The 11,792-nt window shown below is 37.6% G+C and overlaps 1 pseudogene across 1 annotated transcript in view; it reads right to left on the reverse strand.

Annotated features, from left to right (window-relative positions):
- Window positions 1-11,236, reverse strand: part of LOC114287145 (zinc finger BED domain-containing protein RICESLEEPER 1-like) — a 32,894-nt pseudogene extending 21,658 nt beyond the window's left edge. Inside the window, exons 1-2 of the transcript XR_014338228.1 lie at window positions 10,891-11,236; window positions 9,543-9,564 (exon numbers count right to left, since the gene is read on the reverse strand). The product of XR_014338228.1 is annotated as a zinc finger BED domain-containing protein RICESLEEPER 1-like (transcript). The remainder of the gene's footprint in view (window positions 1-9,542; window positions 9,565-10,890) is intronic.
- Between the last annotated feature and the right edge of the window lie 556 nt (window positions 11,237-11,792).

Below are 11,792 nucleotides of genomic sequence, written 5' to 3' on the forward strand. Positions count from 1 at the left end.
TTGCTGGGCAGAAGTTGGAGATGGGCCTTTGCTTGGGCCCGAGATTGTGTATGAAACAACTGAGAAAGTGAAACTGATACAGCAAAGACTGAAAACTGCACAGAGTAGACAGAAAAGTTATGCAGATGTCAGAAGACGGGACAGAGAGTATGAAGTGGGTGATCACGTTTTTGTGAAAGTGACACCAATGAAAGGCCAGACTCGTTTTGGAGTCAAAGGCAAGTTAGCACCGAGATACGTCGGACCATATGAGATCATTGAGAAAATCAATCCGGTGGCGTATCAAGTTGCGCTTCCTCCTGAAATGGAGCATATGCATAACGTCTTCCACATTTCTATGTTAAGAGACTATCTCCGGGATCCCTTCCATGTGATTGAGCCTACTCGGATAGTGTTGAGTGATGACTACACTTACGAGGAACGGCCTATACAGATTGTAAACCGACGAATCAAGAAACTGAGGAACAAAGAGATCCCGTTAGTGAAAGTTGACTGGCAAAACCACGGTGGCGTGTATGCCACTTGGGAAAGGGAAGATGACATGGCCAAAAGATATCCTGAACTGTTTCCACTGAATCCTGTTTTCTTCCAGAATGAAGGTAACTCGAGTTTAGAGGACTAAACTCTTTATAAGGAGGGGAGACTGTAACAACCCTCATACTATTTACTGATTAAGGACTGATCGATTACCGATAATCATCGATTACTGCTAAACGGAACTGATAACTGACTGATAATCGAACTGAATGAAATACTGAACTGACTGACTGAAATGGAAACCGAATTGATTGAGTATATGTTAGTTAAATTGCATTCTATCTGTTTGCCTGTATGATTATCTGTTCATGCTTATATGTTTAAACTGCTAATTGAAGGCCTTATCGGCGGCCGAATTAGAAACCGATTGATGTTCCGTGACCCTCATAATTAATGTGATTTTATGGTATATTTATCTGAAAACTGATTAGGTATGATTAAATTAGATTAAATTAAGCTAATTAAAGAGTTTGCCATATTTACCATTTTGCCACATGAGTGGCCCACTCAATACACTACTTGAGTCATCTTTGATTCTCATTACACTCACATAACACATTTTCATCAGTCCTTGTGTTGCCTCTAACCGACCTAGAAGAGAGTTAGAGAGAGAGAGAATTGTTCTTGTTGTTTTAGCTTGAGAATCTTGAAGAATTGAAGGAGTTTTTGTACATTTGAGCTTCCCTATCCTAAATACAAGACTAAAGGTAGCTCCATTGTCTTCTTGTTCATGTTTTGAGTTGATTCTTGCATGGTTCATGTTAATTTGTAGAGCTAAGTCCTGATTTGGTTCATTAATGGTGGATTGAAGCTCAATCTTTGCATGCATGTTAGTATTGTTGGATTTTGAGTTGAGTTCATGGCAAAATGTTACATGCATGTTCATGTCTTGAGTGTAGTCCATGATTTCATCATGTTTTGAAAAGAATTGGCTCTTTAGAGCATCAAATCGAAGCTTTGAAATGGTTTGAATTCATGCATGTTTGCATGTTCATCGTGTGCTTGGAAAAAAAATGGTTTAAATTGAGTTTGAATTAAACGCCCTTGGGCTTTGATTTCTTAAAATTGAGCTTTGAAACATGATATTCTATGTGTTTATAAATGTTTTCCAGAAAATGGGCCCAAGAGGATTGGTTTTGATGCTTTTGAGCTTGGTTTTGAACCTGGAGCTCGAATCTGAGATTTCCAGATTTCAGTAGTCCGCTCGAGCGGGGGAAGTGCCGCTCGAGCGGGAAAATCGAGCTTCCAGCATCTTGCACTGTTTTACAGTCCGCTCGAGCGGAGGATTGGGCGCTCGAGCGGAGTCATGTCCCAAGCTCGAGCGGGCGTCGAGCGGGGATTTCACCCATCCAGTACTTTTACAGTACGCTCGAGCGGGAAAGTTTACGCTCGAGCGTGTACCTTTGTTTGCCTGTACGCTCGAGCGGGGAAACCTGCGCTCGAGCGGGACTCTGTTTCTCTGAAAATCCTGAAAATGTTTTCTAAGTGTATTTTTGCATCCTCATCCCATCCTAGGCATTCTTAGGCCTAGTTTAAGACATTTAGATGAGGATATCGTTGTAGAACACACCAAGGCAAATTAGGGATTAAGTTATGATATTTCCCAACTGTGTAGCTTAGTGTGTTCAACCTGTGAACTGTGTAGGGTTGGCAACTGGGGAGACACGCTCTAGCATACTGTGGCCCAGAACTCTGTGAGTAACAATTGTGTAAAGATATGTTCAACTGATTATCTTTTGAATACTGAACTGAACTGTTTACTGAACTGGTATTATTTACTGAATGAATGTATGTCCTTTATTTCTGAACTGTACTGTGGCATCCTTAGTACCTACGGTTTACTGTTACTGTTACTGTTACAGAGATCTCTGTCGGTTCCCTCGTGGAACCACTACTGTTTACTGACTGATGGCCATCATTACTGTTCGGTCTTTCAAGACCTACTGTTACTGTTATGCTAATGGATGTACCACATATGACTGTTTACTGTACTGAACGACTGAAATACTGATTGAATTGAACTGTTTTCATTACTGTAAGGACATTCATTCTAAACCCCTTTACGCTTTATGTTATTCACTGGGCTTTAGCTCACTGCTCATATATATATGTAGGTGTACAGGCACCAGATCAGAGCTAGGAGCGTCAGGGTTACTCCAGTTTTGTCAAGCCAGCCTTTGCGCCTCACTGCGAGGTTCCGAGCTGCCATGCTATGGCTTGGGGGTGTTTTGGTTGTTTCCCCCACCTGTCTTCTGTACTGTTTTACTGTTCTGTATAGACCGAGTGTTACTGTACTGTTATACAGGGATTAGGTCCCTGTACTGTGTGACTGTAAATTTTGTATAGACCGTACTATTTTGTACAGACGGAATGTTTTCTGTACTGTTATGTAGGGTTGAGTCCCTAGTTTGAATGGATGTGAATATTGTTCATACTGTTCTGTGCCATTTATGTATGAATGCATGGAAAATCTTTTGCATGCAGATTGTCACAGCTCATTGGACATTGTTTAATTACTGTATTGGCTTCCGTCAGGCCCTGTACTCTGTTTTACTGTATTTCTGTTAAGCAGGCCTTCGGTAATCTCGGATTACTGGCCGGTTACGGTGCTAAACCCATAGGGCCGGGTTTGGGTCGTGACATAATTCGAAGAATTTCGTTGTTCAAATCGATGGTTCAATATTCAGATAGTTTAATGATGCGATTCACAAAACTCAAGTCTTGGTGACTACGGTCACTTAGCCCGTGACAAGGCCCAAAACCACACATAGGCCGGTGGTAAAGCCCCAAAAGAAACTAGTTTCTGTGCCAATAAATAACCCCCATTGGCTAGGGTCCAAATCATAGTCAGACTAGAGTGATGTTCAAAATTCAAACAATACACAACTTTTAAATAAAATATTCGATATTTTTAGAATAAACATTTGGTAGAATTTTCAGAATAGTTTCACAAAATATTTAAATAATTTTCATAATAATATTCGATGTTGTTTAATACTTGACCCATATTTTATTTTAAGAGAACATGAAGGCTATAAATAAATATTTATAATTTTAAATGATTCAATAGGAATAAAAATGAACTAACAGTGATAGAGGGTTACTTACCTCAAATGCTTAAAAATAATATTCCAACACCAACTCCAAACACCCAGCTTCACCACTTCAATCACACAAACCTAATGAATAAAACCTCAAATAAATTAATATTTTTACGTGTTACATACACCCACAAAAGCCCCACCATATTAGATTAACGTATTACTTTAATATCCAAGTGACCAAACCATTCAACCCAACTTTATAGCCAAACACACCCTTACCCATGATACAAAACTCCACTGTTTCTATTACCCACCCAAAGTTATAGTTGCACGTTGCTAGGGCCGGCCCTAGGCATAGGCTCACCAGGCCATGGCCTAGGGCTCCTCAAAATAGACCCAAAAAATGGGCCCCTCTTATTAAAATTTAGTATAATATATTAAGTATGTTTTACGTCCAAAAAAATTTGAAGAAGGCCCAAATCAACTTAAAATAAATTGACCCATTCAAAAATTAAAAGGCCCATTCAAAAAAATTAGCATTGTTATCTATGGACAATAGACCCAAAAAGGGCCCCCTCCTATTATAGTTTAGTGTAATATATTAGGTATGTTTTAAGCCCAAAAAAATTAAGGAATGCCCAAACTAATTTAAAATAAATTGACTCATTAAAAAAATTGAAAATCCCATTTAAAATAATTAGCATTGTTATCCATTGAAAATGATTTTGCAAAAAAACTAGATTATGCAAGTACAGTGGCAAAGCCAGGAAATTAAATTAGAAGGGGCACTTCTTGATTACAACTTTAAATTTTTTTTTTTCCATAACCAACAATAAGAAGATAATAATAATTTTTGAATTAATATTAAGTATAAAAACTTAAATAAATTATTACAAAAGTATTTCACATAAAATTTTACAATTAACTTCGAGTAAAATTGAAAAAAAAAAATATTGTGTGTAACTAGTATATTATGGACAATGTAAAAACGGTCATATATTTAATTCTTAAAATAAATTATATAATGGTAAGATAAATCAACTTTTTACAAAATTTAAGTAAAAATTTCATATAATAGTGATATCACGTCATTATTAACATATAATATCACCAACTACTAGTAAAGCAACATATGAAGGGTGAACTTCACATGCAAATATAACTAACACTCTAGTAATTTTTACATATATATAGTGAAATTAATTATATTTGCATATCAATAATGATGAATATTACTTTTACATTGAGATTTTTTCATAAAACTTTCATACAAAAAAATATAATTTGTTGTAGTCACTTCATTTTCAATAAAATAATCACTATTGTTTTCATAAATTTAAAAATGCCCTTGACATTTTATTCTAAATATTATTTTTGTTTAAAATTTTATTTATATACATATGTTAAAAAAAAAAAAAGCAAACAAACAAACAAAAACAAAAATCCAGGGGGGCACGTGACCCCCTAGGCCCCATGTGGCTCCACCACTATGCAAGTATAATTGATTTATTTGCTTTTAAAAATGTAAGAAGAGCGAGAATCAAGTGATACTTATCAGTTGTTGTAATGTAATGTTAAGTAATTTTTGTGATTTTGACACAAATCTTTTGTCCTTTACCTTCATTTTTTTTTTCATTCAATGAAAAAAAAAATATGATGGGCCCCAGAAATTTATTAGTTAATTATCGGCTTTGGGCCCCGAAAATCTCAAGGTCGGGCCTGCACGTTGCACCCAATTCTCAAAACCTAAGTAGGCACCTATAGATCTTCCAAATCCCCATAATGGATTGATTGTTTAATTCCTCAAAATAAACTTAATAATCAATAGTACAGGAAGATTTTTACCTCAACCAATGGGTCCCAATATCACCCAACGTGCTGTCTCCAATTCCTAGTACAGCCTCACTTGAACCTCTCTTTTCTTTTCTTTTTTGCCGCCTCCAAAACCCTCCATAGCAATTCACCAGCCTCAGTTTTGTTTGTTTCTCTCTCTTCTTTTTTTTCCTTTTTTTTTTTTAGGCCTTAAAGCCACAACATGTGGGCTTATTACCCTAGTTTCTCAAAATTACAAAATTATCCATCTAAGTAATAGAAATTATAATGTCATCTCATAACTAATTCTATTAACCTAGTCATTGGCATTGACGAGGACACAACCAGAATGAATTCTTTTCACAGTGGGAAGGTGAGGATTTCTACAAAATGTATGGAGTCCATAAACACAACAATCACCTTGAGTTGCAAGGGGATAACCTACCAAGTCAAAGTCTGTGAAGACCAGGTGGTGATTTCGGAGGTGATATACAAGCAATGTAAATGTTATAGTGAGCAGCACAAAGGGAAAAATTCAACTTCACATGGTGAGGAACAAGAATAGAGATCTGTTGTGGGAAGCAAAAAGGGTGAAGACCAAGCTGATGTGAAGGGCCAAGTTAGAGATGTGCTGGACATAAGCGATGCTAAGGAGGTAGGGGGCCGGGGGTAAGACATGATGAACATACAGCCATTGATGGACAAGATAGGGGTGTAAGCATGTCTAGGGTTGAGGAGACTATCATGACTATAAGCCAGACGGATTGTCTGCAGAAGCAAGCTGGAGGTAGAGGGGGAGCATGCGGGACTTAGTCAGTCAAATCATTGCTAAACCCTATACAGATTCAAACAGAAGGTAACCAGATAGTTGAAGATGGAGTTGTTACTCCAGGTTTTATGAAGAGTCTCAATGGGCCTGAGAAAAATGGTCATGGGCTTAATATTGAAGTGCTATTAAGTAAGGCCCATGTCATAGAGTGTGGGAACATATTGGGCCATAGATCATCTGTGGTAAGTGACCCAAAGGATCAACCAACACAGGAGGGTGAAGATCATACCAGTAAGGGGAAAGTAGCCCATGACAGAGTTGAAAAGGTGCCTCACTGTGTAGTAAACTGTAAGACTACAGTGGTAGCTCAAAAAGGGAAAGTTAACACAAAAGAGAAACAAAGTGGTAGCAAGAAAATGGCTATATTTAGGTCGGCAGCTGCAGTAATCTCCCTATCCATGGCAAGCAAATCTGGTTGTGGTCAGCTACTACTTAATGAGGTAGAAGCATCTCTACAAATTGGAAAGATACTTGGGATGAACTGTAAAGGTAATGAGGAGGAAGTGCTTAGTAAATTGATGGAGTTGGAAGAAAAAGACAAGGAGGTACTAGGTCAAAGGGGTAGCAAGGAAGATTAATTGTATCTGCCCTGGTATCTTGGAGTGTAAATTTGTTTTAATGAAGATCTTATCCTGGAACATTAGAGGGTTAGGCAAGCCTACTAAAAGAAGAAAAATAAAAAAACTTCAATCTGAGAGGAAGGTGGATATGACACTATTTCAAGAAATAAAGAGACCAGCTATCACTGAGGATTTTGTCAGATCTTGTTGGCCTGGAGATCAGATGGCATATATGGCTGTGGACTAAGAGGGTGCAGCTGGTGGACTACTCTGCATCTGGAATCCACAAGTGTTTCAACTACTAGACTATTGCAGCAACAAAAATTTTACCATTCTATCAGGTACTCTCTATACAAGTCTAGCCTGTGTTATTGTAAATGTATACGGTCTAACATATGGTGCCAGTAGGAAAGGGGTATGAGAAACTTTGAAGAATTTAAAGAAAAGTTTTGTCAACCCTTGGTGTTTGGGGGATGATTTCAATGAGGTAAGGAAATTATTTGAGTGGGTGGGTTGTTCTCAAAGGAGTAGAGGTATGAATGATTTTAATGAGCTAATTGATAATGTAGAAGTGTGTGACATACCAATGTTGGGGAGAAAGTTCACTTGGTGTAACTCTCAGGAAGGTGTCAAATGGAGTAGGTTAGACAGGTTCTTACTCAGTCTAGATTGGTTGCAGAAATTTAACTTTAAACTACGGGGCTTACCAAGAAGGCTTTCAGATCATTGTCCTATTTTATTGATGGAAGATGAGAGAGATTGTGGCCCAAAGCCATTTCGGTTTCTAAATGCCTGGACCCTCCATCCGAATTTTAAAACTTTTGTGCAAAAAATGTGGGCTGAATCTCATATAGATGGCTGGGCTGGATTCAAATGTTTAAGGAAACTGAGAGCACTTAAAGTAGCATTGAAAAGATGGAACCTTAAAATTTTTGGTAAAGTGGACTTTAAACTTAAGCAACTGGAGGAGGAATTACATGACTTGGATTTGGCAACTAAACAAAGGTTACTCACTGATACAGAGAAAAGTAGACGAAATGAGGTAAAAGGAGAAGCCTGGAAATTGAGTAAAATGGTGGAATGGCTATGGTTGCAAAAGTCTAGAGTTAACTGGGTATTAAAAGGGTATAGAAATAAAAAAATTCTTCCATGTTATGGCTTTCTTAAGAAGGAATAGGAATGCATTGTGCTCAATTGAGGTTAATGGGGTTTTGAAAGAAGATCCGGATGAAATAAGAATTGAAGTCTTGAATCACTTCCAGAGGCAGTTTGCAGAATCATGGTTCAACAGGCCAAGCTTATCTGGTCCATTTAAATCAATTGGGGGTGAAGAGGTGTGAGTTGCTATGGAAGCTGAGTTCACAAAATCAAAAGTAGTGGCAGCAATTAAAAACTGTGATGGCAACAAGGTTCCAGGGCCTGATGGCTTTAATCTTATGATGATCCATAAGTGTTGGCAAATAATCAAAGGGGGTGTGATGCAGTTCATGAGAGAGTTCCATACCAATTCAAAGTTGGTTTTTGGTATTAATAGCTCATTTGTAGCTTTGATTCCAAAGAATGACAACCCTTCTAGTCTCAGTGAATTCAGGCCTATTAGTCTCATTGGTTCATTGTACAAAGTGCTCTCCAAAGTTTTATCTAGTAGGATTAAAGTAGAATTACCTAAGATCATTAGTGAGTCTCAATTAGCTTTCATAGGGGGTAGAAACATTTTAGATGGTATCCTGGTTGCTAATGAAATAGTTGATGGTTGGAAGAAGAAGTAGAAGCAAGGCCTTGTCTTAAAACTTGATATTGAGAAAGCATACAATTCAATTAATTGGGAGTTCCTCTTCTCCATGTTATCAAACTTTGGGTTTGGCTCAAAATGGATCAACTGGATGAAGGAGTGTGTTTCAACAGCCAAAGTTTCTATCTTGGTGAATGGATCACCTACAACTGAGTTTAGTCCCCAAAGGGGTCTAAGACAAGGTGACCCATTATCCCCTTTTCTCTTTAATATAGTGGCTGAGGGTCTCAACATACTGCTACATAGAGCTGTCCAGTCTGGTTTGATTAAGGGTGCAACAGTTGGTTCAAGTGATCTTATTATTACTAATTTACAGTTCGTTGATAACACAATTCTGTTTTGTGAGGCAAAAAGGGAGGAGGTGCTTAATAACAAAAGAATATTGAGGTGTTTTGAATATTTTATGGGTTGAAGATCAACTATCATAAGAGTGTAGTGTGTGGAGTTGGAATAAATGAAGAGCTTACTAAAGACTTTGCTGCCATCTTAAACTTTTTCCATCATAGGCTACCGTTGAAATATTTGGGGATGCCATTGGGTGCTAATCCAAGGAGAAAAAGGACTTGGCAACTTGTCCTTGAAAATTTCAAATCAAAGTTAGCTTCTTGGAAGAGAAGGCTCTTATCTTTCACTGGTAGGTTGACAATGATCAAGTCTGTGCTATCATCATTACCAGTTTTCTACTTATCTATGTTTAAAATGCCTGCAGGGATAGCCAAAGAGATTGATAAAATACAGTCTAGATTTCTTTGGGGGGTGATGAACTTAGAAGGAAAATTCATTTGGTAAAATGGAGGGAAATCACTCAAAGCAAAAGCAATGGGGGTCTAGGCATTAGAAAGGTGAGAATCGTGAATGACTGTCTTCTTTTGAAATGGTAGTGGAGATTTGGGTGTGAAACTGGCTCTCTCTGGAAACAAGTGATCTGTAGCAAGTATCCACAGACTGGAGGGGGTTGGTGGCCAGACCATGATGCAAGTTCTAGGTTGTCTATGGTGTGGAGGGATATATTGGGGGTTGCTGATAAGTGCCCTTAGCTGCTGGAGTTCTTTAAGGCCAACTCAAAGATCATTATTGGGGATGAGAGGTTCATAAAATTGTAGTTGGATCTGTGGGTTGGTAATGAGTATTTAAAAAATACATTTCCTAGACTATTCTCTGTGTCCCTTGATAAAGGTGAATTAGTGGCAGTGGTAAATAACATGAGTAATGGAAATGAGGAGTGAGAGTTGGCCATCAGAAGAGCTTTGTTTTAGTGGGAACTTGATGAGTTAAGGAGGTTGAAGGAGTTGTTACAAACTGCTCCAGCTCTCAGGAATGGAGTGCTAAATAGTTTGAATTGGGCTGCAGAAAAGTCTGGTGTGTATATTGTTGCTTCTACATACAAGTGGAATGAATTACCTTCTACTCTGCCTACAAACTTAGGGGGCTTCATCTAGAAGAATGTGGCCCCACCGAAAGTGTAATTTTTTGGATGGTTAGCACGGAAAGGGAGGATCAAGACATCTTTCTATTTGCAAAGAATTGAAGTCCTCAGTGCTAATTCAGATGTTAACTGTATCTTCTGCAAGAATGAAGTGGAAACTATCACTCATGTGTTGCTGTGTTGGCCTTTTAGTTGGAGAGTTTGGTAAAATGGTATCAGGTAGTGGGGAGTATCTTGGGTGCAGCCGGGGTTAGTGTCTGGCCTTTTTCAATGGTAGACTGGTTATAGATGCAACAAAAGGCTGAAGGTGATTTGGAAGATCATTTCATTGGCGGTGCTATGGTCTATATGGAAGCAAAGGAATGAAAATCTTTTTAAGGGCACGCGGGTGGATTTGGAAAAGTTGTGTGAACTTATGGATTGCATTGTGGTTCAGAGCTTCTAACCTTCTTTTTGCTACTCAGTCAATGATATTGTGTTCAATTTGCAAAATGTGAAATTCTGCATTATGCACTGATGGGGTTAGCATGAGAGCTAGTATTTGTTGGTTTTGCTGGGGTTTTGATGTTGTGTTGGGTTTAGCTGAGTTTAATCTCATTGAACCTCAACCATACTTTTGGTTTTTTGTCTACTTGCTGATGTCTTGCTCTGGCTAGTTGCTGCTCCAGAGTTGCTGTTGTTCTGCTCTGGTTTCTTGCTCTTACTGTTGTCTTCACTGCTTCCTGGTTTTCTTTGGTTTTCTTTGTTGGTCTCTCACCAACTAGGAGGTTGGAGCTTAATCTAGCTCCAAGCTCCTCTTTATTGATGTAATTTATCATACTTTGTATGTGTTTATCATCAATAAAATCTTTTCTTGGCCGATCAAAAAAAATGTCCAACATTAATGGTACCATCATTTGTCTGTTCTTGGTCATACCTAGTATGTACGAGGTTAAGCATTTCACCCTTCCTCTGCTCTTGATCAAAACTAAAATTTGCAATCGCAAGAGTTGCTTCCTTTTTCTTTCCCTTTGTTGAAAGCAGTTGAACAATGTCATGGTTTGATCTTCTCCGACATCTGATTAAATGATTCCTCAAATGTGATGTCCTATTGGTACTAGAACCACTGAGTCTCTTTCTGCAATGCCTACAAACAACCACATAGGTGTCACCTTTTTTAACCCTATCAAAATCATTCCATACAACAGATTTCAATTTACTAGTATTGACAATCACTCTCTCATCTGATAACTCCATTGCTTATCTGCACATGATAGATATAAAATGAAAATATTTTAGTTCTAACAAAACAAAATCGTCATTGCAATAAAATCAAATTAAAATTTGTCTATCACCACAAACAAGAGTAACATATAAAATGGCAACCATAATCCAAAACCCAGCACTAGGCAAAATCATAATGAAGCACATAACTTTAAGCCATAGAATTCCTAAAGAACCTAAACCAATGCAAACCCATATCTAACGTATGGATTGTTTTATTTTTTTATTAAAAAAATATATATCAGTTTCATTTTATTTCTATCAAATGCCATTGAGAAAGCAAAAAATCGATAAGTTAAAATAAACCAAACAAAACAAAACAAAAACAAAAGGAGAAAATATATTTGTTTAAATCCCTAGGACTGAAACATGAGCACCAAATTAGCAATGTGAATGAAGATAACAAAAAAGATAACAGACAACATGTTCTGAAGGCAACTACAGATTACTTCATAAAAACATAAATCTTGGGAAAACGAAAAGATCATTCAAACTCATTTTCTAGAACCGCCATAGCAATAATTGATTA

Source organism: Camellia sinensis, chromosome 8 (assembly GCF_055761805.1).
Source record: "Camellia sinensis isolate YWXY chromosome 8, ASM5576180v1, whole genome shotgun sequence".
NCBI lineage: Eukaryota > Viridiplantae > Streptophyta > Magnoliopsida > Ericales > Theaceae > Camellia > Camellia sinensis.